At 51.3% G+C, this 26,982-nt stretch overlaps 22 non-coding genes across 22 annotated transcripts; all 22 read left to right on the top strand.

Annotated features, from left to right (window-relative positions):
- The first annotated feature begins 95 nt into the window (after positions 1-95).
- LOC140112274 (U1 spliceosomal RNA) lies at positions 96-259 on the top strand. The gene has a single exon (XR_011852570.1). It is a non-coding gene; the product is annotated as a U1 spliceosomal RNA (small nuclear RNA).
- Positions 260-1,342: 1,083 nt separating this feature from the next.
- On the top strand, positions 1,343-1,506 carry LOC140112273 (U1 spliceosomal RNA). Its single transcript, XR_011852569.1, has one exon. It is a non-coding gene; the product is annotated as a U1 spliceosomal RNA (small nuclear RNA).
- A 1,083-nt stretch (positions 1,507-2,589) lies between these two features.
- LOC140112271 (U1 spliceosomal RNA) lies at positions 2,590-2,753 on the top strand. Its single transcript, XR_011852567.1, has one exon. It is a non-coding gene; the product is annotated as a U1 spliceosomal RNA (small nuclear RNA).
- A 1,083-nt stretch (positions 2,754-3,836) lies between these two features.
- LOC140112270 (U1 spliceosomal RNA) lies at positions 3,837-4,000 on the top strand. Its single transcript, XR_011852566.1, has one exon. It is a non-coding gene; the product is annotated as a U1 spliceosomal RNA (small nuclear RNA).
- Positions 4,001-5,083: 1,083 nt separating this feature from the next.
- LOC140112269 (U1 spliceosomal RNA) lies at positions 5,084-5,247 on the top strand. The gene has a single exon (XR_011852565.1). It is a non-coding gene; the product is annotated as a U1 spliceosomal RNA (small nuclear RNA).
- Positions 5,248-6,330: 1,083 nt separating this feature from the next.
- On the top strand, positions 6,331-6,494 carry LOC140112268 (U1 spliceosomal RNA). Its single transcript, XR_011852564.1, has one exon. It is a non-coding gene; the product is annotated as a U1 spliceosomal RNA (small nuclear RNA).
- Positions 6,495-7,577: 1,083 nt separating this feature from the next.
- On the top strand, positions 7,578-7,741 carry LOC140112267 (U1 spliceosomal RNA). The gene has a single exon (XR_011852563.1). It is a non-coding gene; the product is annotated as a U1 spliceosomal RNA (small nuclear RNA).
- Positions 7,742-8,823: 1,082 nt separating this feature from the next.
- Positions 8,824-8,987, top strand: LOC140112266 (U1 spliceosomal RNA). Its single transcript, XR_011852562.1, has one exon. It is a non-coding gene; the product is annotated as a U1 spliceosomal RNA (small nuclear RNA).
- A 1,084-nt stretch (positions 8,988-10,071) lies between these two features.
- Positions 10,072-10,235, top strand: LOC140112265 (U1 spliceosomal RNA). The gene has a single exon (XR_011852561.1). It is a non-coding gene; the product is annotated as a U1 spliceosomal RNA (small nuclear RNA).
- A 1,083-nt stretch (positions 10,236-11,318) lies between these two features.
- On the top strand, positions 11,319-11,482 carry LOC140112263 (U1 spliceosomal RNA). The gene has a single exon (XR_011852560.1). It is a non-coding gene; the product is annotated as a U1 spliceosomal RNA (small nuclear RNA).
- Positions 11,483-12,565: 1,083 nt separating this feature from the next.
- On the top strand, positions 12,566-12,729 carry LOC140112262 (U1 spliceosomal RNA). The gene has a single exon (XR_011852559.1). It is a non-coding gene; the product is annotated as a U1 spliceosomal RNA (small nuclear RNA).
- A 1,082-nt stretch (positions 12,730-13,811) lies between these two features.
- On the top strand, positions 13,812-13,975 carry LOC140112261 (U1 spliceosomal RNA). The gene has a single exon (XR_011852558.1). It is a non-coding gene; the product is annotated as a U1 spliceosomal RNA (small nuclear RNA).
- Positions 13,976-15,057: 1,082 nt separating this feature from the next.
- LOC140112295 (U1 spliceosomal RNA) lies at positions 15,058-15,221 on the top strand. Its single transcript, XR_011852589.1, has one exon. It is a non-coding gene; the product is annotated as a U1 spliceosomal RNA (small nuclear RNA).
- A 1,082-nt stretch (positions 15,222-16,303) lies between these two features.
- On the top strand, positions 16,304-16,467 carry LOC140112294 (U1 spliceosomal RNA). The gene has a single exon (XR_011852588.1). It is a non-coding gene; the product is annotated as a U1 spliceosomal RNA (small nuclear RNA).
- A 1,083-nt stretch (positions 16,468-17,550) lies between these two features.
- On the top strand, positions 17,551-17,714 carry LOC140112284 (U1 spliceosomal RNA). The gene has a single exon (XR_011852579.1). It is a non-coding gene; the product is annotated as a U1 spliceosomal RNA (small nuclear RNA).
- A 1,082-nt stretch (positions 17,715-18,796) lies between these two features.
- Positions 18,797-18,959, top strand: LOC140112292 (U1 spliceosomal RNA). The gene has a single exon (XR_011852586.1). It is a non-coding gene; the product is annotated as a U1 spliceosomal RNA (small nuclear RNA).
- A 1,083-nt stretch (positions 18,960-20,042) lies between these two features.
- On the top strand, positions 20,043-20,206 carry LOC140112272 (U1 spliceosomal RNA). The gene has a single exon (XR_011852568.1). It is a non-coding gene; the product is annotated as a U1 spliceosomal RNA (small nuclear RNA).
- A 1,082-nt stretch (positions 20,207-21,288) lies between these two features.
- On the top strand, positions 21,289-21,452 carry LOC140112291 (U1 spliceosomal RNA). Its single transcript, XR_011852585.1, has one exon. It is a non-coding gene; the product is annotated as a U1 spliceosomal RNA (small nuclear RNA).
- A 1,078-nt stretch (positions 21,453-22,530) lies between these two features.
- Positions 22,531-22,693, top strand: LOC140112293 (U1 spliceosomal RNA). Its single transcript, XR_011852587.1, has one exon. It is a non-coding gene; the product is annotated as a U1 spliceosomal RNA (small nuclear RNA).
- A 1,081-nt stretch (positions 22,694-23,774) lies between these two features.
- Positions 23,775-23,937, top strand: LOC140112290 (U1 spliceosomal RNA). Its single transcript, XR_011852584.1, has one exon. It is a non-coding gene; the product is annotated as a U1 spliceosomal RNA (small nuclear RNA).
- A 1,084-nt stretch (positions 23,938-25,021) lies between these two features.
- On the top strand, positions 25,022-25,185 carry LOC140112260 (U1 spliceosomal RNA). The gene has a single exon (XR_011852557.1). It is a non-coding gene; the product is annotated as a U1 spliceosomal RNA (small nuclear RNA).
- A 1,083-nt stretch (positions 25,186-26,268) lies between these two features.
- On the top strand, positions 26,269-26,431 carry LOC140112289 (U1 spliceosomal RNA). The gene has a single exon (XR_011852583.1). It is a non-coding gene; the product is annotated as a U1 spliceosomal RNA (small nuclear RNA).
- The last annotated feature ends 551 nt before the right edge of the window (positions 26,432-26,982 follow it).

The raw sequence follows: 26,982 nt of genomic DNA, 5'->3' as shown, positions 1-26,982 counted from the left end.
GGCCAACTGACCCCGGGCCCGCAAGGTTGCCCTCCTCTCCGCGAGGGGGCCAGCCCCCGCTGGCCCACGCCACTCAAGCAAGCGCCAAGCAACTCATACTTACCTGGCAGGGGAGATACCATGATCACAAAGGTGGTTCTCCCAGGGTGAGGCTCACCCATTGCACTCCGGGTGTGCTGACCCCTGCGATTTCCCCAAATGCGGGAAACTCGACTGCATAATTTGTGGTAGTGGGGGACTGCGTTCGCGCTTTCCCCTGATTTTCTATGGTCAAAAACAGAACAAACTTCAGCAAAAAAATTATATGTCTCTATTGATAGTTTTCACATCATTCTACATGCTCTTCACATGTCTCTGTGGTTTCTTGTTTTGTTGAAAAAAAAAATTTCTTTTTTTTTTTTTTTTTTCCCCCTTGCTGTTCAGTGCCGGGCTGTTTGCTCGGTTCTTCCATTGGCTGGATCCATCTCGGAAGCAGGGAACAATTCCATCCCTTTCCTCCACCTTGCAGAAAGCAAAGCACAGCTGGATAAGAAGGAAAAGTGCAGAAGAAGAAGGACATACAGTTGTTCCTTCAATGTCCAGGTCACAACTTGGCCTCCTCTGTCTCCGCCTTGTGGCAAGAAAAACACCAGCGTGTTCGGCTTTTTCCCTTCTAATTGCCACTTTTCAAATTGACCTTCTGTTGTTGCTGCTTCTGCTTCTTCTTTACCTACCTCCTTTGTCGGCATGCACACTCTTTCCTGCCGCTTCTTTGTTTCTCTTTCGTGTCATTTTTGTCACCTCTTTTGCTGTCCCAGACACTTTGTCAGGCGACGCTGATGAGGACCACAAAGAACAATGCAAGCAGACCAGACGGCACCTACAGCAGGCAGGCCTGCTCGCTTTTATAGCGCCAGGTGACAAAGACTTCTGGCTTCGCATTGGCCACAACTCCAAACCACCCGCCTCCCTTCCCTCTTGCATAGATAGCTAGCTGTCTGTCTCCAGCTGTGCAGCCATTGTGTTTCTGTGTGTACACTTGAGGCCTAGCCAGAACACCTCCTCTTTAGCTGAGCACCACACCCGCCCAGCTCCACTGTAGCTCGCTCCCTCTCTCGATTGTCAACTCCCCTTTCATGCAAATACAGCTGTGCATCTTGGGAGAGATGATTTCAATCACCAGCCTGCCGGCCGCCGGGGCCAAAAGCTGTACAGCTTGGGGGGCCACCTCCGCAACAGCCAAGCTCCTCAGCTTGACTCTTGCCGGCGGCCAACTGACCCCGGGCCCGCAAGGTTGCCCTCCTCTCCGCGAGGGGGCCAGCCCCCGCTGGCCCACGCCACTCAAGCAAGCGCCAAGCAACTCATACTTACCTGGCAGGGGAGATACCATGATCACAAAGGTGGTTCTCCCAGGGTGAGGCTCACCCATTGCACTCCGGGTGTGCTGACCCCTGCGATTTCCCCAAATGCGGGAAACTCGACTGCATAATTTGTGGTAGTGGGGGACTGCGTTCGCGCTTTCCCCTGATTTTCTATGGTCAAAAACAGAACAAACTTCAGCAAAAAAATTATATGTCTCTATTGATAGTTTTCACATCATTCTACATGCTCTTCACATGTCTCTGTGGTTTCTTGTTTTGTTGAAAAAAAAAATTTCTTTTTTTTTTTTTTTTTTCCCCCTTGCTGTTCAGTGCCGGGCTGTTTGCTCGGTTCTTCCATTGGCTGGATCCATCTCGGAAGCAGGGAACAATTCCATCCCTTTCCTCCACCTTGCAGAAAGCAAAGCACAGCTGGATAAGAAGGAAAAGTGCAGAAGAAGAAGGACATACAGTTGTTCCTTCAATGTCCAGGTCACAACTTGGCCTCCTCTGTCTCCGCCTTGTGGCAAGAAAAACACCAGCGTGTTCGGCTTTTTCCCTTCTAATTGCCACTTTTCAAATTGACCTTCTGTTGTTGCTGCTTCTGCTTCTTCTTTACCTACCTCCTTTGTCGGCATGCACACTCTTTCCTGCCGCTTCTTTGTTTCTCTTTCGTGTCATTTTTGTCACCTCTTTTGCTGTCCCAGACACTTTGTCAGGCGACGCTGATGAGGACCACAAAGAACAATGCAAGCAGACCAGACGGCACCTACAGCAGGCAGGCCTGCTCGCTTTTATAGCGCCAGGTGACAAAGACTTCTGGCTTCGCATTGGCCACAACTCCAAACCACCCGCCTCCCTTCCCTCTTGCATAGATAGCTAGCTGTCTGTCTCCAGCTGTGCAGCCATTGTGTTTCTGTGTGTACACTTGAGGCCTAGCCAGAACACCTCCTCTTTAGCTGAGCACCACACCCGCCCAGCTCCACTGTAGCTCGCTCCCTCTCTCGATTGTCAACTCCCCTTTCATGCAAATACAGCTGTGCATCTTGGGAGAGATGATTTCAATCACCAGCCTGCCGGCCGCCGGGGCCAAAAGCTGTACAGCTTGGGGGGCCACCTCCGCAACAGCCAAGCTCCTCAGCTTGACTCTTGCCGGCGGCCAACTGACCCCGGGCCCGCAAGGTTGCCCTCCTCTCCGCGAGGGGGCCAGCCCCCGCTGGCCCACGCCACTCAAGCAAGCGCCAAGCAACTCATACTTACCTGGCAGGGGAGATACCATGATCACAAAGGTGGTTCTCCCAGGGTGAGGCTCACCCATTGCACTCCGGGTGTGCTGACCCCTGCGATTTCCCCAAATGCGGGAAACTCGACTGCATAATTTGTGGTAGTGGGGGACTGCGTTCGCGCTTTCCCCTGATTTTCTATGGTCAAAAACAGAACAAACTTCAGCAAAAAAATTATATGTCTCTATTGATAGTTTTCACATCATTCTACATGCTCTTCACATGTCTCTGTGGTTTCTTGTTTTGTTGAAAAAAAAAATTTCTTTTTTTTTTTTTTTTTTCCCCCTTGCTGTTCAGTGCCGGGCTGTTTGCTCGGTTCTTCCATTGGCTGGATCCATCTCGGAAGCAGGGAACAATTCCATCCCTTTCCTCCACCTTGCAGAAAGCAAAGCACAGCTGGATAAGAAGGAAAAGTGCAGAAGAAGAAGGACATACAGTTGTTCCTTCAATGTCCAGGTCACAACTTGGCCTCCTCTGTCTCCGCCTTGTGGCAAGAAAAACACCAGCGTGTTCGGCTTTTTCCCTTCTAATTGCCACTTTTCAAATTGACCTTCTGTTGTTGCTGCTTCTGCTTCTTCTTTACCTACCTCCTTTGTCGGCATGCACACTCTTTCCTGCCGCTTCTTTGTTTCTCTTTCGTGTCATTTTTGTCACCTCTTTTGCTGTCCCAGACACTTTGTCAGGCGACGCTGATGAGGACCACAAAGAACAATGCAAGCAGACCAGACGGCACCTACAGCAGGCAGGCCTGCTCGCTTTTATAGCGCCAGGTGACAAAGACTTCTGGCTTCGCATTGGCCACAACTCCAAACCACCCGCCTCCCTTCCCTCTTGCATAGATAGCTAGCTGTCTGTCTCCAGCTGTGCAGCCATTGTGTTTCTGTGTGTACACTTGAGGCCTAGCCAGAACACCTCCTCTTTAGCTGAGCACCACACCCGCCCAGCTCCACTGTAGCTCGCTCCCTCTCTCGATTGTCAACTCCCCTTTCATGCAAATACAGCTGTGCATCTTGGGAGAGATGATTTCAATCACCAGCCTGCCGGCCGCCGGGGCCAAAAGCTGTACAGCTTGGGGGGCCACCTCCGCAACAGCCAAGCTCCTCAGCTTGACTCTTGCCGGCGGCCAACTGACCCCGGGCCCGCAAGGTTGCCCTCCTCTCCGCGAGGGGGCCAGCCCCCGCTGGCCCACGCCACTCAAGCAAGCGCCAAGCAACTCATACTTACCTGGCAGGGGAGATACCATGATCACAAAGGTGGTTCTCCCAGGGTGAGGCTCACCCATTGCACTCCGGGTGTGCTGACCCCTGCGATTTCCCCAAATGCGGGAAACTCGACTGCATAATTTGTGGTAGTGGGGGACTGCGTTCGCGCTTTCCCCTGATTTTCTATGGTCAAAAACAGAACAAACTTCAGCAAAAAAATTATATGTCTCTATTGATAGTTTTCACATCATTCTACATGCTCTTCACATGTCTCTGTGGTTTCTTGTTTTGTTGAAAAAAAAAATTTCTTTTTTTTTTTTTTTTTTCCCCCTTGCTGTTCAGTGCCGGGCTGTTTGCTCGGTTCTTCCATTGGCTGGATCCATCTCGGAAGCAGGGAACAATTCCATCCCTTTCCTCCACCTTGCAGAAAGCAAAGCACAGCTGGATAAGAAGGAAAAGTGCAGAAGAAGAAGGACATACAGTTGTTCCTTCAATGTCCAGGTCACAACTTGGCCTCCTCTGTCTCCGCCTTGTGGCAAGAAAAACACCAGCGTGTTCGGCTTTTTCCCTTCTAATTGCCACTTTTCAAATTGACCTTCTGTTGTTGCTGCTTCTGCTTCTTCTTTACCTACCTCCTTTGTCGGCATGCACACTCTTTCCTGCCGCTTCTTTGTTTCTCTTTCGTGTCATTTTTGTCACCTCTTTTGCTGTCCCAGACACTTTGTCAGGCGACGCTGATGAGGACCACAAAGAACAATGCAAGCAGACCAGACGGCACCTACAGCAGGCAGGCCTGCTCGCTTTTATAGCGCCAGGTGACAAAGACTTCTGGCTTCGCATTGGCCACAACTCCAAACCACCCGCCTCCCTTCCCTCTTGCATAGATAGCTAGCTGTCTGTCTCCAGCTGTGCAGCCATTGTGTTTCTGTGTGTACACTTGAGGCCTAGCCAGAACACCTCCTCTTTAGCTGAGCACCACACCCGCCCAGCTCCACTGTAGCTCGCTCCCTCTCTCGATTGTCAACTCCCCTTTCATGCAAATACAGCTGTGCATCTTGGGAGAGATGATTTCAATCACCAGCCTGCCGGCCGCCGGGGCCAAAAGCTGTACAGCTTGGGGGGCCACCTCCGCAACAGCCAAGCTCCTCAGCTTGACTCTTGCCGGCGGCCAACTGACCCCGGGCCCGCAAGGTTGCCCTCCTCTCCGCGAGGGGGCCAGCCCCCGCTGGCCCACGCCACTCAAGCAAGCGCCAAGCAACTCATACTTACCTGGCAGGGGAGATACCATGATCACAAAGGTGGTTCTCCCAGGGTGAGGCTCACCCATTGCACTCCGGGTGTGCTGACCCCTGCGATTTCCCCAAATGCGGGAAACTCGACTGCATAATTTGTGGTAGTGGGGGACTGCGTTCGCGCTTTCCCCTGATTTTCTATGGTCAAAAACAGAACAAACTTCAGCAAAAAAATTATATGTCTCTATTGATAGTTTTCACATCATTCTACATGCTCTTCACATGTCTCTGTGGTTTCTTGTTTTGTTGAAAAAAAAAATTTCTTTTTTTTTTTTTTTTTTCCCCCTTGCTGTTCAGTGCCGGGCTGTTTGCTCGGTTCTTCCATTGGCTGGATCCATCTCGGAAGCAGGGAACAATTCCATCCCTTTCCTCCACCTTGCAGAAAGCAAAGCACAGCTGGATAAGAAGGAAAAGTGCAGAAGAAGAAGGACATACAGTTGTTCCTTCAATGTCCAGGTCACAACTTGGCCTCCTCTGTCTCCGCCTTGTGGCAAGAAAAACACCAGCGTGTTCGGCTTTTTCCCTTCTAATTGCCACTTTTCAAATTGACCTTCTGTTGTTGCTGCTTCTGCTTCTTCTTTACCTACCTCCTTTGTCGGCATGCACACTCTTTCCTGCCGCTTCTTTGTTTCTCTTTCGTGTCATTTTTGTCACCTCTTTTGCTGTCCCAGACACTTTGTCAGGCGACGCTGATGAGGACCACAAAGAACAATGCAAGCAGACCAGACGGCACCTACAGCAGGCAGGCCTGCTCGCTTTTATAGCGCCAGGTGACAAAGACTTCTGGCTTCGCATTGGCCACAACTCCAAACCACCCGCCTCCCTTCCCTCTTGCATAGATAGCTAGCTGTCTGTCTCCAGCTGTGCAGCCATTGTGTTTCTGTGTGTACACTTGAGGCCTAGCCAGAACACCTCCTCTTTAGCTGAGCACCACACCCGCCCAGCTCCACTGTAGCTCGCTCCCTCTCTCGATTGTCAACTCCCCTTTCATGCAAATACAGCTGTGCATCTTGGGAGAGATGATTTCAATCACCAGCCTGCCGGCCGCCGGGGCCAAAAGCTGTACAGCTTGGGGGGCCACCTCCGCAACAGCCAAGCTCCTCAGCTTGACTCTTGCCGGCGGCCAACTGACCCCGGGCCCGCAAGGTTGCCCTCCTCTCCGCGAGGGGGCCAGCCCCCGCTGGCCCACGCCACTCAAGCAAGCGCCAAGCAACTCATACTTACCTGGCAGGGGAGATACCATGATCACAAAGGTGGTTCTCCCAGGGTGAGGCTCACCCATTGCACTCCGGGTGTGCTGACCCCTGCGATTTCCCCAAATGCGGGAAACTCGACTGCATAATTTGTGGTAGTGGGGGACTGCGTTCGCGCTTTCCCCTGATTTTCTATGGTCAAAAACAGAACAAACTTCAGCAAAAAAATTATATGTCTCTATTGATAGTTTTCACATCATTCTACATGCTCTTCACATGTCTCTGTGGTTTCTTGTTTTGTTGAAAAAAAAAATTTCTTTTTTTTTTTTTTTTTTCCCCCTTGCTGTTCAGTGCCGGGCTGTTTGCTCGGTTCTTCCATTGGCTGGATCCATCTCGGAAGCAGGGAACAATTCCATCCCTTTCCTCCACCTTGCAGAAAGCAAAGCACAGCTGGATAAGAAGGAAAAGTGCAGAAGAAGAAGGACATACAGTTGTTCCTTCAATGTCCAGGTCACAACTTGGCCTCCTCTGTCTCCGCCTTGTGGCAAGAAAAACACCAGCGTGTTCGGCTTTTTCCCTTCTAATTGCCACTTTTCAAATTGACCTTCTGTTGTTGCTGCTTCTGCTTCTTCTTTACCTACCTCCTTTGTCGGCATGCACACTCTTTCCTGCCGCTTCTTTGTTTCTCTTTCGTGTCATTTTTGTCACCTCTTTTGCTGTCCCAGACACTTTGTCAGGCGACGCTGATGAGGACCACAAAGAACAATGCAAGCAGACCAGACGGCACCTACAGCAGGCAGGCCTGCTCGCTTTTATAGCGCCAGGTGACAAAGACTTCTGGCTTCGCATTGGCCACAACTCCAAACCACCCGCCTCCCTTCCCTCTTGCATAGATAGCTAGCTGTCTGTCTCCAGCTGTGCAGCCATTGTGTTTCTGTGTGTACACTTGAGGCCTAGCCAGAACACCTCCTCTTTAGCTGAGCACCACACCCGCCCAGCTCCACTGTAGCTCGCTCCCTCTCTCGATTGTCAACTCCCCTTTCATGCAAATACAGCTGTGCATCTTGGGAGAGATGATTTCAATCACCAGCCTGCCGGCCGCCGGGGCCAAAAGCTGTACAGCTTGGGGGGCCACCTCCGCAACAGCCAAGCTCCTCAGCTTGACTCTTGCCGGCGGCCAACTGACCCCGGGCCCGCAAGGTTGCCCTCCTCTCCGCGAGGGGGCCAGCCCCCGCTGGCCCACGCCACTCAAGCAAGCGCCAAGCAACTCATACTTACCTGGCAGGGGAGATACCATGATCACAAAGGTGGTTCTCCCAGGGTGAGGCTCACCCATTGCACTCCGGGTGTGCTGACCCCTGCGATTTCCCCAAATGCGGGAAACTCGACTGCATAATTTGTGGTAGTGGGGGACTGCGTTCGCGCTTTCCCCTGATTTTCTATGGTCAAAAACAGAACAAACTTCAGCAAAAAAATTATATGTCTCTATTGATAGTTTTCACATCATTCTACATGCTCTTCACATGTCTCTGTGGTTTCTTGTTTTGTTGAAAAAAAAAATTTCTTTTTTTTTTTTTTTTTCCCCCTTGCTGTTCAGTGCCGGGCTGTTTGCTCGGTTCTTCCATTGGCTGGATCCATCTCGGAAGCAGGGAACAATTCCATCCCTTTCCTCCACCTTGCAGAAAGCAAAGCACAGCTGGATAAGAAGGAAAAGTGCAGAAGAAGAAGGACATACAGTTGTTCCTTCAATGTCCAGGTCACAACTTGGCCTCCTCTGTCTCCGCCTTGTGGCAAGAAAAACACCAGCGTGTTCGGCTTTTTCCCTTCTAATTGCCACTTTTCAAATTGACCTTCTGTTGTTGCTGCTTCTGCTTCTTCTTTACCTACCTCCTTTGTCGGCATGCACACTCTTTCCTGCCGCTTCTTTGTTTCTCTTTCGTGTCATTTTTGTCACCTCTTTTGCTGTCCCAGACACTTTGTCAGGCGACGCTGATGAGGACCACAAAGAACAATGCAAGCAGACCAGACGGCACCTACAGCAGGCAGGCCTGCTCGCTTTTATAGCGCCAGGTGACAAAGACTTCTGGCTTCGCATTGGCCACAACTCCAAACCACCCGCCTCCCTTCCCTCTTGCATAGATAGCTAGCTGTCTGTCTCCAGCTGTGCAGCCATTGTGTTTCTGTGTGTACACTTGAGGCCTAGCCAGAACACCTCCTCTTTAGCTGAGCACCACACCCGCCCAGCTCCACTGTAGCTCGCTCCCTCTCTCGATTGTCAACTCCCCTTTCATGCAAATACAGCTGTGCATCTTGGGAGAGATGATTTCAATCACCAGCCTGCCGGCCGCCGGGGCCAAAAGCTGTACAGCTTGGGGGGCCACCTCCGCAACAGCCAAGCTCCTCAGCTTGACTCTTGCCGGCGGCCAACTGACCCCGGGCCCGCAAGGTTGCCCTCCTCTCCGCGAGGGGGCCAGCCCCCGCTGGCCCACGCCACTCAAGCAAGCGCCAAGCAACTCATACTTACCTGGCAGGGGAGATACCATGATCACAAAGGTGGTTCTCCCAGGGTGAGGCTCACCCATTGCACTCCGGGTGTGCTGACCCCTGCGATTTCCCCAAATGCGGGAAACTCGACTGCATAATTTGTGGTAGTGGGGGACTGCGTTCGCGCTTTCCCCTGATTTTCTATGGTCAAAAACAGAACAAACTTCAGCAAAAAAATTATATGTCTCTATTGATAGTTTTCACATCATTCTACATGCTCTTCACATGTCTCTGTGGTTTCTTGTTTTGTTGAAAAAAAAAATTTCTTTTTTTTTTTTTTTTTTCCCCCTTGCTGTTCAGTGCCGGGCTGTTTGCTCGGTTCTTCCATTGGCTGGATCCATCTCGGAAGCAGGGAACAATTCCATCCCTTTCCTCCACCTTGCAGAAAGCAAAGCACAGCTGGATAAGAAGGAAAAGTGCAGAAGAAGAAGGACATACAGTTGTTCCTTCAATGTCCAGGTCACAACTTGGCCTCCTCTGTCTCCGCCTTGTGGCAAGAAAAACACCAGCTGTGTTCGGCTTTTTCCCTTCTAATTGCCACTTTTCAAATTGACCTTCTGTTGTTGCTGCTTCTGCTTCTTCTTTACCTACCTCCTTTGTCGGCATGCACACTCTTTCCTGCCGCTTCTTTGTTTCTCTTTCGTGTCATTTTTGTCACCTCTTTTGCTGTCCCAGACACTTTGTCAGGCGACGCTGATGAGGACCACAAAGAACAATGCAAGCAGACCAGACGGCACCTACAGCAGGCAGGCCTGCTCGCTTTTATAGCGCCAGGTGACAAAGACTTCTGGCTTCGCATTGGCCACAACTCCAAACCACCCGCCTCCCTTCCCTCTTGCATAGATAGCTAGCTGTCTGTCTCCAGCTGTGCAGCCATTGTGTTTCTGTGTGTACACTTGAGGCCTAGCCAGAACACCTCCTCTTTAGCTGAGCACCACACCCGCCCAGCTCCACTGTAGCTCGCTCCCTCTCTCGATTGTCAACTCCCCTTTCATGCAAATACAGCTGTGCATCTTGGGAGAGATGATTTCAATCACCAGCCTGCCGGCCGCCGGGGCCAAAAGCTGTACAGCTTGGGGGGCCACCTCCGCAACAGCCAAGCTCCTCAGCTTGACTCTTGCCGGCGGCCAACTGACCCCGGGCCCGCAAGGTTGCCCTCCTCTCCGCGAGGGGGCCAGCCCCCGCTGGCCCACGCCACTCAAGCAAGCGCCAAGCAACTCATACTTACCTGGCAGGGGAGATACCATGATCACAAAGGTGGTTCTCCCAGGGTGAGGCTCACCCATTGCACTCCGGGTGTGCTGACCCCTGCGATTTCCCCAAATGCGGGAAACTCGACTGCATAATTTGTGGTAGTGGGGGACTGCGTTCGCGCTTTCCCCTGATTTTCTATGGTCAAAAACAGAACAAACTTCAGCAAAAAAATTATATGTCTCTATTGATAGTTTTCACATCATTCTACATGCTCTTCACATGTCTCTGTGGTTTCTTGTTTTGTTGAAAAAAAAAATTTCTTTTTTTTTTTTTTTTTTCCCCCTTGCTGTTCAGTGCCGGGCTGTTTGCTCGGTTCTTCCATTGGCTGGATCCATCTCGGAAGCAGGGAACAATTCCATCCCTTTCCTCCACCTTGCAGAAAGCAAAGCACAGCTGGATAAGAAGGAAAAGTGCAGAAGAAGAAGGACATACAGTTGTTCCTTCAATGTCCAGGTCACAACTTGGCCTCCTCTGTCTCCGCCTTGTGGCAAGAAAAACACCAGCGTGTTCGGCTTTTTCCCTTCTAATTGCCACTTTTCAAATTGACCTTCTGTTGTTGCTGCTTCTGCTTCTTCTTTACCTACCTCCTTTGTCGGCATGCACACTCTTTCCTGCCGCTTCTTTGTTTCTCTTTCGTGTCATTTTTGTCACCTCTTTTGCTGTCCCAGACACTTTGTCAGGCGACGCTGATGAGGACCACAAAGAACAATGCAAGCAGACCAGACGGCACCTACAGCAGGCAGGCCTGCTCGCTTTTATAGCGCCAGGTGACAAAGACTTCTGGCTTCGCATTGGCCACAACTCCAAACCACCCGCCTCCCTTCCCTCTTGCATAGATAGCTAGCTGTCTGTCTCCAGCTGTGCAGCCATTGTGTTTCTGTGTGTACACTTGAGGCCTAGCCAGAACACCTCCTCTTTAGCTGAGCACCACACCCGCCCAGCTCCACTGTAGCTCGCTCCCTCTCTCGATTGTCAACTCCCCTTTCATGCAAATACAGCTGTGCATCTTGGGAGAGATGATTTCAATCACCAGCCTGCCGGCCGCCGGGGCCAAAAGCTGTACAGCTTGGGGGGCCACCTCCGCAACAGCCAAGCTCCTCAGCTTGACTCTTGCCGGCGGCCAACTGACCCCGGGCCCGCAAGGTTGCCCTCCTCTCCGCGAGGGGGCCAGCCCCCGCTGGCCCACGCCACTCAAGCAAGCGCCAAGCAACTCATACTTACCTGGCAGGGGAGATACCATGATCACAAAGGTGGTTCTCCCAGGGTGAGGCTCACCCATTGCACTCCGGGTGTGCTGACCCCTGCGATTTCCCCAAATGCGGGAAACTCGACTGCATAATTTGTGGTAGTGGGGGACTGCGTTCGCGCTTTCCCCTGATTTTCTATGGTCAAAAACAGAACAAACTTCAGCAAAAAAATTATATGTCTCTATTGATAGTTTTCACATCATTCTACATGCTCTTCACATGTCTCTGTGGTTTCTTGTTTTGTTGAAAAAAAAAATTTCTTTTTTTTTTTTTTTTTTCCCCCTTGCTGTTCAGTGCCGGGCTGTTTGCTCGGTTCTTCCATTGGCTGGATCCATCTCGGAAGCAGGGAACAATTCCATCCCTTTCCTCCACCTTGCAGAAAGCAAAGCACAGCTGGATAAGAAGGAAAAGTGCAGAAGAAGAAGGACATACAGTTGTTCCTTCAATGTCCAGGTCACAACTTGGCCTCCTCTGTCTCCGCCTTGTGGCAAGAAAAACACCAGCGTGTTCGGCTTTTTCCCTTCTAATTGCCACTTTTCAAATTGACCTTCTGTTGTTGCTGCTTCTGCTTCTTCTTTACCTACCTCCTTTGTCGGCATGCACACTCTTTCCTGCCGCTTCTTTGTTTCTCTTTCGTGTCATTTTTGTCACCTCTTTTGCTGTCCCAGACACTTTGTCAGGCGACGCTGATGAGGACCACAAAGAACAATGCAAGCAGACCAGACGGCACCTACAGCAGGCAGGCCTGCTCGCTTTTATAGCGCCAGGTGACAAAGACTTCTGGCTTCGCATTGGCCACAACTCCAAACCACCCGCCTCCCTTCCCTCTTGCATAGATAGCTAGCTGTCTGTCTCCAGCTGTGCAGCCATTGTGTTTCTGTGTGTACACTTGAGGCCTAGCCAGAACACCTCCTCTTTAGCTGAGCACCACACCCGCCCAGCTCCACTGTAGCTCGCTCCCTCTCTCGATTGTCAACTCCCCTTTCATGCAAATACAGCTGTGCATCTTGGGAGAGATGATTTCAATCACCAGCCTGCCGGCCGCCGGGGCCAAAAGCTGTACAGCTTGGGGGGCCACCTCCGCAACAGCCAAGCTCCTCAGCTTGACTCTTGCCGGCGGCCAACTGACCCCGGGCCCGCAAGGTTGCCCTCCTCTCCGCGAGGGGGCCAGCCCCCGCTGGCCCACGCCACTCAAGCAAGCGCCAAGCAACTCATACTTACCTGGCAGGGGAGATACCATGATCACAAAGGTGGTTCTCCCAGGGTGAGGCTCACCCATTGCACTCCGGGTGTGCTGACCCCTGCGATTTCCCCAAATGCGGGAAACTCGACTGCATAATTTGTGGTAGTGGGGGACTGCGTTCGCGCTTTCCCCTGATTTTCTATGGTCAAAAACAGAACAAACTTCAGCAAAAAAATTATATGTCTCTATTGATAGTTTTCACATCATTCTACATGCTCTTCACATGTCTCTGTGGTTTCTTGTTTTGTTGAAAAAAAAAATTTCTTTTTTTTTTTTTTTTTCCCCCTTGCTGTTCAGTGCCGGGCTGTTTGCTCGGTTCTTCCATTGGCTGGATCCATCTCGGAAGCAGGGAACAATTCCATCCCTTTCCTCCACCTTGCAGAAAGCAAAGCACAGCTGGATAAGAAGGAAAAGTGCAGAAGAAGAAGGACATACAGTTGTTCCTTCAATGTCCAGGTCACAACTTGGCCTCCTCTGTCTCCGCCTTGTGGCAAGAAAAACACCAGCGTGTTCGGCTTTTTCCCTTCTAATTGCCACTTTTCAAATTGACCTTCTGTTGTTGCTGCTTCTGCTTCTTCTTTACCTACCTCCTTTGTCGGCATGCACACTCTTTCCTGCCGCTTCTTTGTTTCTCTTTCGTGTCATTTTTGTCACCTCTTTTGCTGTCCCAGACACTTTGTCAGGCGACGCTGATGAGGACCACAAAGAACAATGCAAGCAGACCAGACGGCACCTACAGCAGGCAGGCCTGCTCGCTTTTATAGCGCCAGGTGACAAAGACTTCTGGCTTCGCATTGGCCACAACTCCAAACCACCCGCCTCCCTTCCCTCTTGCATAGATAGCTAGCTGTCTGTCTCCAGCTGTGCAGCCATTGTGTTTCTGTGTGTACACTTGAGGCCTAGCCAGAACACCTCCTCTTTAGCTGAGCACCACACCCGCCCAGCTCCACTGTAGCTCGCTCCCTCTCTCGATTGTCAACTCCCCTTTCATGCAAATACAGCTGTGCATCTTGGGAGAGATGATTTCAATCACCAGCCTGCCGGCCGCCGGGGCCAAAAGCTGTACAGCTTGGGGGGCCACCTCCGCAACAGCCAAGCTCCTCAGCTTGACTCTTGCCGGCGGCCAACTGACCCCGGGCCCGCAAGGTTGCCCTCCTCTCCGCGAGGGGGCCAGCCCCCGCTGGCCCACGCCACTCAAGCAAGCGCCAAGCAACTCATACTTACCTGGCAGGGGAGATACCATGATCACAAAGGTGGTTCTCCCAGGGTGAGGCTCACCCATTGCACTCCGGGTGTGCTGACCCCTGCGATTTCCCCAAATGCGGGAAACTCGACTGCATAATTTGTGGTAGTGGGGGACTGCGTTCGCGCTTTCCCCTGATTTTCTATGGTCAAAAACAGAACAAACTTCAGCAAAAAAATTATATGTCTCTATTGATAGTTTTCACATCATTCTACATGCTCTTCACATGTCTCTGTGGTTTCTTGTTTTGTTGAAAAAAAAAATTTCTTTTTTTTTTTTTTTTTCCCCCTTGCTGTTCAGTGCCGGGCTGTTTGCTCGGTTCTTCCATTGGCTGGATCCATCTCGGAAGCAGGGAACAATTCCATCCCTTTCCTCCACCTTGCAGAAAGCAAAGCACAGCTGGATAAGAAGGAAAAGTGCAGAAGAAGAAGGACATACAGTTGTTCCTTCAATGTCCAGGTCACAACTTGGCCTCCTCTGTCTCCGCCTTGTGGCAAGAAAAACACCAGCGTGTTCGGCTTTTTCCCTTCTAATTGCCACTTTTCAAATTGACCTTCTGTTGTTGCTGCTTCTGCTTCTTCTTTACCTACCTCCTTTGTCGGCATGCACACTCTTTCCTGCCGCTTCTTTGTTTCTCTTTCGTGTCATTTTTGTCACCTCTTTTGCTGTCCCAGACACTTTGTCAGGCGACGCTGATGAGGACCACAAAGAACAATGCAAGCAGACCAGACGGCACCTACAGCAGGCAGGCCTGCTCGCTTTTATAGCGCCAGGTGACAAAGACTTCTGGCTTCGCATTGGCCACAACTCCAAACCACCCGCCTCCCTTCCCTCTTGCATAGATAGCTAGCTGTCTGTCTCCAGCTGTGCAGCCATTGTGTTTCTGTGTGTACACTTGAGGCCTAGCCAGAACACCTCCTCTTTAGCTGAGCACCACACCCGCCCAGCTCCACTGTAGCTCGCTCCCTCTCTCGATTGTCAACTCCCCTTTCATGCAAATACAGCTGTGCATCTTGGGAGAGATGATTTCAATCACCAGCCTGCCGGCCGCCGGGGCCAAAAGCTGTACAGCTTGGGGGGCCACCTCCGCAACAGCCAAGCTCCTCAGCTTGACTCTTGCCGGCGGCCAACTGACCCCGGGCCCGCAAGGTTGCCCTCCTCTCCGCGAGGGGGCCAGCCCCCGCTGGCCCACGCCACTCAAGCAAGCGCCAAGCAACTCATACTTACCTGGCAGGGGAGATACCATGATCACAAAGGTGGTTCTCCCAGGGTGAGGCTCACCCATTGCACTCCGGGTGTGCTGACCCCTGCGATTTCCCCAAATGCGGGAAACTCGACTGCATAATTTGTGGTAGTGGGGGACTGCGTTCGCGCTTTCCCCTGATTTTCTATGGTCAAAAACAGAACAAACTTCAGCAAAAAAATTATATGTCTCTATTGATAGTTTTCACATCATTCTACATGCTCTTCACATGTCTCTGTGGTTTCTTGTTTTGTTGAAAAAAAAAATTTCTTTTTTTTTTTTTTTTTCCCCCTTGCTGTTCAGTGCCGGGCTGTTTGCTCGGTTCTTCCATTGGCTGGATCCATCTCGGAAGCAGGGAACAATTCCATCCCTTTCCTCCACCTTGCAGAAAGCAAAGCACAGCTGGATAAGAAGGAAAAGTGCAGAAGAAGAAGGACATACAGTTGTTCCTTCAATGTCCAGGTCACAACTTGGCCTCCTCTGTCTCCGCCTTGTGGCAAGAAAAACACCAGCGTGTTCGGCTTTTTCCCTTCTAATTGCCACTTTTCAAATTGACCTTCTGTTGTTGCTGCTTCTGCTTCTTCTTTACCTACCTCCTTTGTCGGCATGCACACTCTTTCCTGCCGCTTCTTTGTTTCTCTTTCGTGTCATTTTTGTCACCTCTTTTGCTGTCCCAGACACTTTGTCAGGCGACGCTGATGAGGACCACAAAGAACAATGCAAGCAGACCAGACGGCACCTACAGCAGGCAGGCCTGCTCGCTTTTATAGCGCCAGGTGACAAAGACTTCTGGCTTCGCATTGGCCACAACTCCAAACCACCCGCCTCCCTTCCCTCTTGCATAGATAGCTAGCTGTCTGTCTCCAGCTGTGCAGCCATTGTGTTTCTGTGTGTACACTTGAGGCCTAGCCAGAACACCTCCTCTTTAGCTGAGCACCACACCCGCCCAGCTCCACTGTAGCTCGCTCCCTCTCTCGATTGTCAACTCCCCTTTCATGCAAATACAGCTGTGCATCTTGGGAGAGATGATTTCAATCACCAGCCTGCCGGCCGCCGGGGCCAAAAGCTGTACAGCTTGGGGGGCCACCTCCGCAACAGCCAAGCTCCTCAGCTTGACTCTTGCCGGCGGCCAACTGACCCCGGGCCCGCAAGGTTGCCCTCCTCTCCGCGAGGGGGCCAGCCCCCGCTGGCCCACGCCACTCAAGCAAGCGCCAAGCAACTCATACTTACCTGGCAGGGGAGATACCATGATCACAAAGGTGGTTCTCCCAGGGTGAGGCTCACCCATTGCACTCCGGGTGTGCTGACCCCTGCGATTTCCCCAAATGCGGGAAACTCGACTGCATAATTTGTGGTAGTGGGGGACTGCGTTCGCGCTTTCCCCTGATTTTCTATGGTCAAAAACAGAACAAACTTCAGCAAAAAAATTATATGTCTCTATTGATAGTTTTCACATCATTCTACATGCTCTTCACATGTCTCTGTGGTTTCTTGTTTTGTTGAAAAAAAAAATTTCTTTTTTTTTTTTTTTTTTCCCCCTTGCTGTTCAGTGCCGGGCTGTTTGCTCGGTTCTTCCATTGGCTGGATCCATCTCGGAAGCAGGGAACAATTCCATCCCTTTCCTCCACCTTGCAGAAAGCAAAGCACAGCTGGATAAGAAGGAAAAGTGCAGAAGAAGAAGGACATACAGTTGTTCCTTCAATGTCCAGGTCACAACTTGGCCTCCTCTGTCTCCGCCTTGTGGCAAGAAAAACACCAGCGTGTTCGGCTTTTTCCCTTCTAATTGCCACTTTTCAAATTGACCTTCTGTTGTTGCTGCTTCTGCTTCTTCTTTACCTACCTCCTTTGTCGGCATGCACACTCTTTCCTGCCGCTTCTTTGTTTCTCTTTCGTGTCATTTTTGTCACCTCTTTTGCTGTCCCAGACACTTTGTCAGGCGACGCTGATGAGGACCACAAAGAACAATGCAAGCAGACCAGACGGCACCTACAGCAGGCAGGCCTGCTCGCTTTTATAGCGCCAGGTGACAAAGACTTCTGGCTTCGCATTGGCCACAACTCCAAACCACCCGCCTCCCTTCCCTCTTGCATAGATAGCTAGCTGTCTGTCTCCAGCTGTGCAGCCATTGTGTTTCTGTGTGTACACTTGAGGCCTAGCCAGAACACCTCCTCTTTAGCTGAGCACCACACCCGCCCAGCTCCACTGTAGCTCGCTCCCTCTCTCGATTGTCAACTCCCCTTTCATGCAAATACAGCTGTGCATCTTGGGAGAGATGATTTCAATCACCAGCCTGCCGGCCGCCGGGGCCAAAAGCTGTACAGCTTGGGGGGCCACCTCCGCAACAGCCAAGCTCCTCAGCTTGACTCTTGCCGGCGGCCAACTGACCCCGGGCCCGCAAGGTTGCCCTCCTCTCCGCGAGGGGGCCAGCCCCCGCTGGCCCACGCCACTCAAGCAAGCGCCAAGCAACTCATACTTACCTGGCAGGGGAGATACCATGATCACAAAGGTGGTTCTCCCAGGGTGAGGCTCACCCATTGCACTCCGGGTGTGCTGACCCCTGCGATTTCCCCAAATGCGGGAAACTCGACTGCATAATTTGTGGTAGTGGGGGACTGCGTTCGCGCTTTCCCCTGATTTTCTATGGTCAAAAACAGAACAAACTTCAGCAAAAAAATTATATGTCTCTATTGATAGTTTTCACATCATTCTACATGCTCTTCACATGTCTCTGTGGTTTCTTGTTTTGTTGAAAAAAAAAATTTCTTTTTTTTTTTTTTTTTCCCCCTTGCTGTTCAGTGCCGGGCTGTTTGCTCGGTTCTTCCATTGGCTGGATCCATCTCGGAAGCAGGGAACAATTCCATCCCTTTCCTCCACCTTGCAGAAAGCAAAGCACAGCTGGATAAGAAGGAAAAGTGCAGAAGAAGAAGGACATACAGTTGTTCCTTCAATGTCCAGGTCACAACTTGGCCTCCTCTGTCTCCGCCTTGTGGCAAGAAAAACACCAGCGTGTTCGGCTTTTTCCCTTCTAATTGCCACTTTTCAAATTGACCTTCTGTTGTTGCTGCTTCTGCTTCTTCTTTACCTACCTCCTTTGTCGGCATGCACACTCTTTCCTGCCGCTTCTTTGTTTCTCTTTCGTGTCATTTTTGTCACCTCTTTTGCTGTCCCAGACACTTTGTCAGGCGACGCTGATGAGGACCACAAAGAACAATGCAAGCAGACCAGACGGCACCTACAGCAGGCAGGCCTGCTCGCTTTTATAGCGCCAGGTGACAAAGACTTCTGGCTTCGCATTGGCCACAACTCCAAACCACCCGCCTCCCTTCCCTCTTGCATAGATAGCTAGCTGTCTGTCTCCAGCTGTGCAGCCATTGTGTTTCTGTGTGTACACTTGAGGCCTAGCCAGAACACCTCCTCTTTAGCTGAGCACCACACCCGCCCAGCTCCACTGTAGCTCGCTCCCTCTCTCGATTGTCAACTCCCCTTTCATGCAAATACAGCTGTGCATCTTGGGAGAGATGATTTCAATCACCAGCCTGCCGGCCGCCGGGGCCAAAAGCTGTACAGCTTGGGGGGCCACCTCCGCAACAGCCAAGCTCCTCAGCTTGACTCTTGCCGGCGGCCAACTGACCCCGGGCCCGCAAGGTTGCCCTCCTCTCCGCGAGGGGGCCAGCCCCCGCTGGCCCACGCCACTCAAGCAAGCGCCAAGCAACTCATACTTACCTGGCAGGGGAGATACCATGATCACAAAGGTGGTTCTCCCAGGGTGAGGCTCACCCATTGCACTCCGGGTGTGCTGACCCCTGCGATTTCCCCAAATGCGGGAAACTCGACTGCATAATTTGTGGTAGTGGGGACTGCGTTCGCGCTTTCCCCTGATTTTCTATGGTCAAAAACAGAACAAACTTCAGCAAAAAAATTATATGTCTCTATTGATAGTTTTCACATCATTCTACATGCTCTTCACATGTCTCTGTGGTTTCTTGTTTTGTTGAAAAAAAAAATTTCTTTTTTTTTTTTTTTTTTCCCCCTTGCTGTTCAGTGCCGGGCTGTTTGCTCGGTTCTTCCATTGGCTGGATCCATCTCGGAAGCAGGGAACAATTCCATCCCTTTCCTCCACCTTGCAGAAAGCAAAGCACAGCTGGATAAGAAGGAAAAGTGCAGAAGAAGAAGGACATACAGTTGTTCCTTCAATGTCCAGGTCACAACTTGGCCTCCTCTGTCTCCGCCTTGTGGCAAGAAAAACACCAGCGTGTTCGGCTTTTTCCCTTCTAATTGCCACTTTTCAAATTGACCTTCTGTTGTTGCTGCTTCTGCTTCTTCTTTACCTACCTCCTTTGTCGGCATGCACACTCTTTCCTGCCGCTTCTTTGTTTCTCTTTCGTGTCATTTTTGTCACCTCTTTTGCTGTCCCAGACACTTTGTCAGGCGACGCTGATGAGGACCACAAAGAACAATGCAAGCAGACCAGACGGCACCTACAGCAGGCAGGCCTGCTCGCTTTTATAGCGCCAGGTGACAAAGACTTCTGGCTTCGCATTGGCCACAACTCCAAACCACCCGCCTCCCTTCCCTCTTGCATAGATAGCTAGCTGTCTGTCTCCAGCTGTGCAGCCATTGTGTTTCTGTGTGTACACTTGAGGCCTAGCCAGAACACCTCCTCTTTAGCTGAGCACCACACCCGCCCAGCTCCACTGTAGCTCGCTCCCTCTCTCGATTGTCAACTCCCCTTTCATGCAAATACAGCTGTGCATCTTGGGAGAGATGATTTCAATCACCAGCCTGCCGGCCGCCGGGGCCAAAAGCTGTACAGCTTGGGGGGCCACCTCCGCAACAGCCAAGCTCCTCAGCTTGACTCTTGCCGGCGGCCAACTGACCCCGGGCCCGCAAGGTTGCCCTCCTCTCCGCGAGGGGGCCAGCCCCCGCTGGCCCACGCCACTCAAGCAAGCGCCAAGCAACTCATACTTACCTGGCAGGGGAGATACCATGATCACAAAGGTGGTTCTCCCAGGGTGAGGCTCACCCATTGCACTCCGGGTGTGCTGACCCCTGCGATTTCCCCAAATGCGGGAAACTCGACTGCATAATTTGTGGTAGTGGGGGACTGCGTTCGCGCTTTCCCCTGATTTTCTATGGTCAAAAACAGAACAAACTTCAGCAAAAAAATTATATGTCTCTATTGATAGTTTTCACATCATTCTACATGCTCTTCACATGTCTCTGTGGTTTCTTGTTTTGTTGAAAAAAAAATTTCTTTTTTTTTTTTTTTTTTCCCCCTTGCTGTTCAGTGCCGGGCTGTTTGCTCGGTTCTTCCATTGGCTGGATCCATCTCGGAAGCAGGGAACAATTCCATCCCTTTCCTCCACCTTGCAGAAAGCAAAGCACAGCTGGATAAGAAGGAAAAGTGCAGAAGAAGAAGGACATACAGTTGTTCCTTCAATGTCCAGGTCACAACTTGGCCTCCTCTGTCTCCGCCTTGTGGCAAGAAAAACACCAGCGTGTTCGGCTTTTTCCCTTCTAATTGCCACTTTTCAAATTGACCTTCTGTTGTTGCTGCTTCTGCTTCTTCTTTACCTACCTCCTTTGTCGGCATGCACACTCTTTCCTGCCGCTTCTTTGTTTCTCTTTCGTGTCATTTTTGTCACCTCTTTTGCTGTCCCAGACACTTTGTCAGGCGACGCTGATGAGGACCACAAAGAACAATGCAAGCAGACCAGACGGCACCTACAGCAGGCAGGCCTGCTCGCTTTTATAGCGCCAGGTGACAAAGACTTCTGGCTTCGCATTGGCCACAACTCCAAACCACCCGCCTCCCTTCCCTCTTGCATAGATAGCTAGCTGTCTGTCTCCAGCTGTGCAGCCATTGTGTTTCTGTGTGTACACTTGAGGCCTAGCCAGAACACCTCCTCTTTAGCTGAGCACCACACCCGCCCAGCTCCACTGTAGCTCGCTCCCTCTCTCGATTGTCAACTCCCCTTTCATGCAAATACAGCTGTGCATCTTGGGAGAGATGATTTCAATCACCAGCCTGCCGGCCGCCGGGGCCAAAAGCTGTACAGCTTGGGGGGCCACCTCCGCAACAGCCAAGCTCCTCAGCTTGACTCTTGCCGGCGGCCAACTGACCCCGGGCCCGCAAGGTTGCCCTCCTCTCCGCGAGGGGGCCAGCCCCCGCTGGCCCACGCCACTCAAGCAAGCGCCAAGCAACTCATACTTACCTGGCAGGGGAGATACCATGATCACAAAGGTGGTTCTCCCAGGGTGAGGCTCACCCATTGCACTCCGGGTGTGCTGACCCCTGCGATTTCCCCAAATGCGGGAAACTCGACTGCATAATTTGTGGTAGTGGGGGACTGCGTTCGCGCTTTCCCTGATTTTCTATGGTCAAAAACAGAACAAACTTCAGCAAAAAAATTATATGTCTCTATTGATAGTTTTCACATCATTCTACATGCTCTTCACATGTCTCTGTGGTTTCTTGTTTTGTTGAAAAAAAAAATTTCTTTTTTTTTTTTTTTTTTCCCCTTGCTGTTCAGTGCCGGGCTGTTTGCTCGGTTCTTCCATTGGCTGGATCCATCTCGGAAGCAGGGAACAATTCCATCCCTTTCCTCCACCTTGCAGAAAGCAAAGCACAGCTGGATAAGAAGGAAAAGTGCAGAAGAAGAAGGACATACAGTTGTTCCTTCAATGTCCAGGTCACAACTTGGCCTCCTCTGTCTCCGCCTTGTGGCAAGAAAAACACCAGCGTGTTCGGCTTTTTCCCTTCTAATTGCCACTTTTCAAATTGACCTTCTGTTGTTGCTGCTTCTGCTTCTTCTTTACCTACCTCCTTTGTCGGCATGCACACTCTTTCCTGCCGCTTCTTTGTTTCTCTTTCGTGTCATTTTTGTCACCTCTTTTGCTGTCCCAGACACTTTGTCAGGCGACGCTGATGAGGACCACAAAGAACAATGCAAGCAGACCAGACGGCACCTACAGCAGGCAGGGCCTGCTCGCTTTTATAGCGCCAGGTGACAAAGACTTCTGGCTTCGCATTGGCCACAACTCCAAACCACCCCGCCTCCTTCCCTCTTGCATAGATAGCTAGCTGTCTGTCTCCAGCTGTGCAGCCATTGTGTTTCTGTGTGTACACTTGAGGCCTAGCCAGAACACCTCCTCTTTAGCTGAGCACCACACCCGCCCAGCTCCACTGTAGCTCGCTCCCTCTCTTCGATTGTCAACTCCCTTTCATGCAAATACAGCTGTGCATCTTGGGGAGAGATGATTTCAATCACCAGCCTGCCGGCCGCCGGGGCAAAAGCTGTACAGCTTGGGGGCCACCTCCGCAACAGCCAAGCTCCTCAGCTTACTTGCCGGCGGCCAACTGACCCCGGGCCCGCAAGGTTGCCCTCCTCTCCGCGAGGGGGCCAGCCCCCGCTGGCCCACGCCACTCAAGCAAGCGCCAAGCAACTCATACTTACCTGGCAGGGGAGATACCATGATCACAAAGGTGGTCTCCCAGGGTGAGGCTCACCCATTGCACTCCGGGTGTGCTGACCCCTGCGATTTCCCCAAATGCGGGAAACTCGACTGCATAATTTGTGGTAGTGGGGGACTGCGTTCGCGCTTTCCCCTGATTTTCTATGGTCAAAAACAGAACAAACTTCAGCAAAAAAATTATATGTCTCTATTGATAGTTTTCACATCATTCTACATGCTCTTCACATGTCTCTGTGGTTTCTTGTTTTGTTGAAAAAAAAAATTTCTTTTTTTTTTTTTTTTTTCCCCCTTGCTGTTCAGTGCCGGGCTGTTTGCTCGGTTCTTCCATTGGCTGGATCCATCTCGGAAGCAGGGAACAATTCCATCCCTTTCCTCCACCTTGCAGAAAGCAAAGCACAGCTGGATAAGAAGGAAAAGTGCAGAAGAAGAAGGACATACAGTTGTTCCTTCAATGTCCAGGTCACAACTTGGCCTCCTCTGTCTCCGCCTTGTGGCAAGAAAAACACCAGCGTGTTCGGCTTTTTCCCTTCTAATTGCCACTTTCAAATTGACCTTCTGTTGTTGCTGCTTCTGCTTCTTCTTTACCTACCTCCTTTGTCGGCATGCACACTCTTTCCTGCCGCTTCTTTGTTTCTCTTTCGTGTCATTTTTGTCACCTCTTTTGCTGTCCCAGACACTTTGTCAGGCGACGCTGAGAGGACCACAAAGAACAATGCAAGCAGACCAGACGGCACCTACAGCAGGCAGGCCTGCTCGCTTTTATAGCGCCAGGTGACAAAGACTTCTGGCTTCGCATTGGCCACAACTCCAAACCACCCGCCTCCCTTCCCTCTTGCATAGATAGCTAGCTGTCTGTCTCCAGCTGTGCAGCCATTGTGTTTCTGTGTGTACACTTGAGGCCTAGCCAGAACACCTCCTCTTTAGCTGAGCACCACACCCGCCCAGCTCCACTGTAGCTCGCTCCCTCTCTCGATTGTCAACTCCCCTTTCATGCAAATACAGCTGTGCATCTTGGGAGAGATGATTTCAATCACCAGCCTGCCGGCCGCCGGGGCAAAAGCTGTACAGCTTGGGGGGCCACCTCCGCAACAGCCAAGCTCCTCAGCTTGACTCTTGCCGGCGGCCAACTGACCCCCGGGCCCGCAAGGTTGCCCTCCTCTCCGCGAGGGGGCCAGCCCCCGCTGGCCCACGCCACTCAAGCAAGCGCCAAGCAACTCATACTTACCTGGCAGGGGAGATACCATGATCACAAAGGTGGTTCTCCCAGGGTGAGGCTCACCCATTGCACTCCGGGTGTGCTGACCCCTGCGATTTCCCAAATGCGGGAAACTCGACTGCATAATTTGTGGTAGTGGGGGACTGCGTTCGCGCTTTCCCCTGATTTTCTATGGTCAAAAACAGAACAAACTTCAGCAAAAAAATTATATGTCTCTATTGATAGTTTTCACATCATTCTACATGCTCTTCACATGTCTCTGTGGTTTCTTGTTTTGTTGAAAAAAAAAATTTCTTTTTTTTTTTTTTTTTTTCCCCCTTGCTGTTCAGTGCCGGGCTGTTTGCTCGGTTCTTCCATTGGCTGGATCCATCTCGGAAGCAGGGAACAATTCCATCCCTTTCCTCCACCTTGCAGCAAGCAAAGCACAGCTGGATAAGAAGGAAAAGTGCAGAAGAAGAAGGACATACAGTTGTTCCTTCAATGTCCAGGTCACAACTTGGCCTCCTCTGTCTCCGCCTTGTGGCAAGAAAAACACCAGCGTGTTCGGCTTTTTCCCTTCTAATTGCCACTTTTCAAATTGACCTTCTGTTGTTGCTGCTTCTGCTTCTTCTTTACCTACCTCCTTTGTCGGCATGCACACTCTTTCCTGCCGCTTCTTTGTTTCTCTTTCGTGTCATTTTTGTCACCTCTTTTGCTGTCCCAGACACTTTGTCAGGCGACGCTGATGAGGACCACAAAGAACAATGCAAGCAGACCAGACGGCACCTACAGCAGGCAGGCCTGCTCGCTTTTATAGCGCCAGGTGACAAAGACTTCTGGCTTCGCATTGGCCACAACTCCAAACCACCCGCCCTCCCTTCCCTCTTGCATAGATAGCTAGCTGTCTGTCTCCAGCTGTGCAGCCATTGTGTTTCTGTGTGTACACTTGAGGCCTAGCCAGAACACCTCCTCTTTAGCTGAGCACCACACCCGCCCAGCTCCACTGTAGCTCGCTCCCTCTCTCGATTGTCAACTCCCCTTTCATGCAAATACAGCTGTGCATCTTGGGAGAGATGATTTCAATCACCAGCCTGCCGGCCGCCGGGGCCAAAAGCTGTACAGCTTGGGGGGCCACCTCCGCAACAGCCAAGCTCCTCAGCTTGACTCTTGCCGGCGGCCAACTGACCCCGGGCCCGCAAGGTTGCCCTCCTCTCCGCGAGGGGGCCAGCCCCGCTGGCCCACGCCACTCAAGCAAGCGCCAAGCAACTCATACTTACCTGGCAGGGGAGATACCATGATCACAAAGGTGGTTCTCCCAGGGTGAGGCTCACCCATTGCACTCCGGGTGTGCTGACCCCTGCGATTTCCCCAAATGCGGGAAACTCGACTGCATAATTTGTGGTAGTGGGGGACTGCGTTCGCGCTTTCCCCTGATTTTCTATGGTCAAAAACAGAACAAACTTCAGCAAAAAAATTATATGTCTCTATTGATAGTTTTCACATCATTCTACATGCTCTTCACATGTCTCTGTGGTTTCTTGTTTTGTTGAAAAAAAAAATTTCTTTTTTTTTTTTTTTTTTCCCCCTTGCTGTTCAGTGCCGGGCTGTTTGCTCGGTTCTTCCATTGGCTGGATCCATCTCGGAAGCAGGGAACAATTCCATCCCTTTCCTCCACCTTGCAGAAAGCAAAGCACAGCTGGATAAGAAGGAAAAGTGCAGAAGAAGAAGGACATACAGTTGTTCCTTCAATGTCCAGGTCACAACTTGGCCTCCTCTGTCTCCGCCTTGTGGCAAGAAAAACACCAGCGTGTTCGGCTTTTTCCCTTCTAATTGCCACTTTTCAAATTGACCTTCTGTTGTTGCTGCTTCTGCTTCTTCTTTACCTACCTCCTTTGTCGGCATGCACACTCTTTCCTGCCGCTTCTTTGTTTCTCTTTCGTGTCATTTTTGTCACCTCTTTTGCTGTCCCAGACACTTGTCAGGCGACGCTGATGAGGACCACAAAGAACAATGCAAGCAGACCAGACGGCACCTACAGCAGGCAGGCCTGCTCGCTTTTATAGCGCCAGGTGACAAAGACTTCTGGCTTCGCATTGGCCACAACTCCAAACCACCCGCCTCCCTTCCCTCTTGCATAGATAGCTAGCTGTCTGTCTCCAGCTGTGCAGCCATTGTGTTTCTGTGTGTACACTTGAGGCCTAGCCAGAACACCTCCTCTTTAGCTGAGCACCACACCCGCCCAGCTCCACTGTAGCTCGCTCCCTCTCTCGATTGTCAACTCCCCTTTCATGCAAATACAGCTGTGCATCTTGGGAGAGATGATTTCAATCACCAGCCTGCCGGCCGCCGGGGCCAAAAGCTGTAACAGCTTGGGGGGCCACCTCCGCAACAGCCAAGCTCCTCAGCTTGACTCTTGCCGGCGGCCAACTGACCCCGGGCCCGCAAGGTTGCCCTCCTCTCCGCGAGGGGGCCAGCCCCCGCTGGCCCACGCCACTCAAGCAAGCGCCAAGCAACTCATACTTACCTGGCAGGGGAGATACCATGATCACAAAGGTGGTTCTCCCAGGGTGAGGCTCACCCATTGCACTCCGGGTGTGCTGACCCCTGCGATTCCCCAAATGCGGGAAACTCGACTGCATAATTTGTGGTAGTGGGGGACTGCGTTCGCGCTTTCCCCTGATTTTCTATGGTCAAAAACAGAACAAACTTCAGCAAAAAAATTATATGTCTCTATTGATAGTTTTCACATCATTCTACATGCTCTTCACATGTCTCTGTGGTTTCTTGTTTTGTTGAAAAAAAAATTTCTTTTTTTTTTTTTTTTTTCCCCTTGCTGTTCAGTGCCGGGCTGTTTGCTCGGTTCTTCCATTGGCTGGATCCATCTCGGAAGCAGGGAACAATTCCATCCCTTTCCTCCACCTTGCAGAAAGCAAAGCACACAGCTGGATAAGAAGGAAAAGTGCAGAAGAAGAAGGACATACAGTTGTTCCTTCATGTCCAGGTCACAACTTGGCCTCCTCTGTCTCCGCCTTGTGGCAAGAAAAACCACCAGCGTGTTCGGCTTTTTCCCTTCTAATTGCCACTTTTCAATTGACCTTCTGTTGTTGCTGCTTCTGCTTCTTCTTACCTACCTCCTTTGTCGGCATGCACACTCTTTCCTGCCGCTTCTTTGTTTCTCTTTCGTGTCATTTTTGTCACCTCTTTTGCTGTCCCAGACACTTTGTCAGGCG

This window comes from Engystomops pustulosus, unplaced genomic scaffold (genome assembly GCF_040894005.1).
Source record: "Engystomops pustulosus unplaced genomic scaffold, aEngPut4.maternal MAT_SCAFFOLD_676, whole genome shotgun sequence".
NCBI lineage: Eukaryota > Metazoa > Chordata > Amphibia > Anura > Leptodactylidae > Engystomops > Engystomops pustulosus.
Note: the sequence above shows the minus strand (reverse complement) of the source record. Positions and strands in the feature narration are given on the sequence as shown.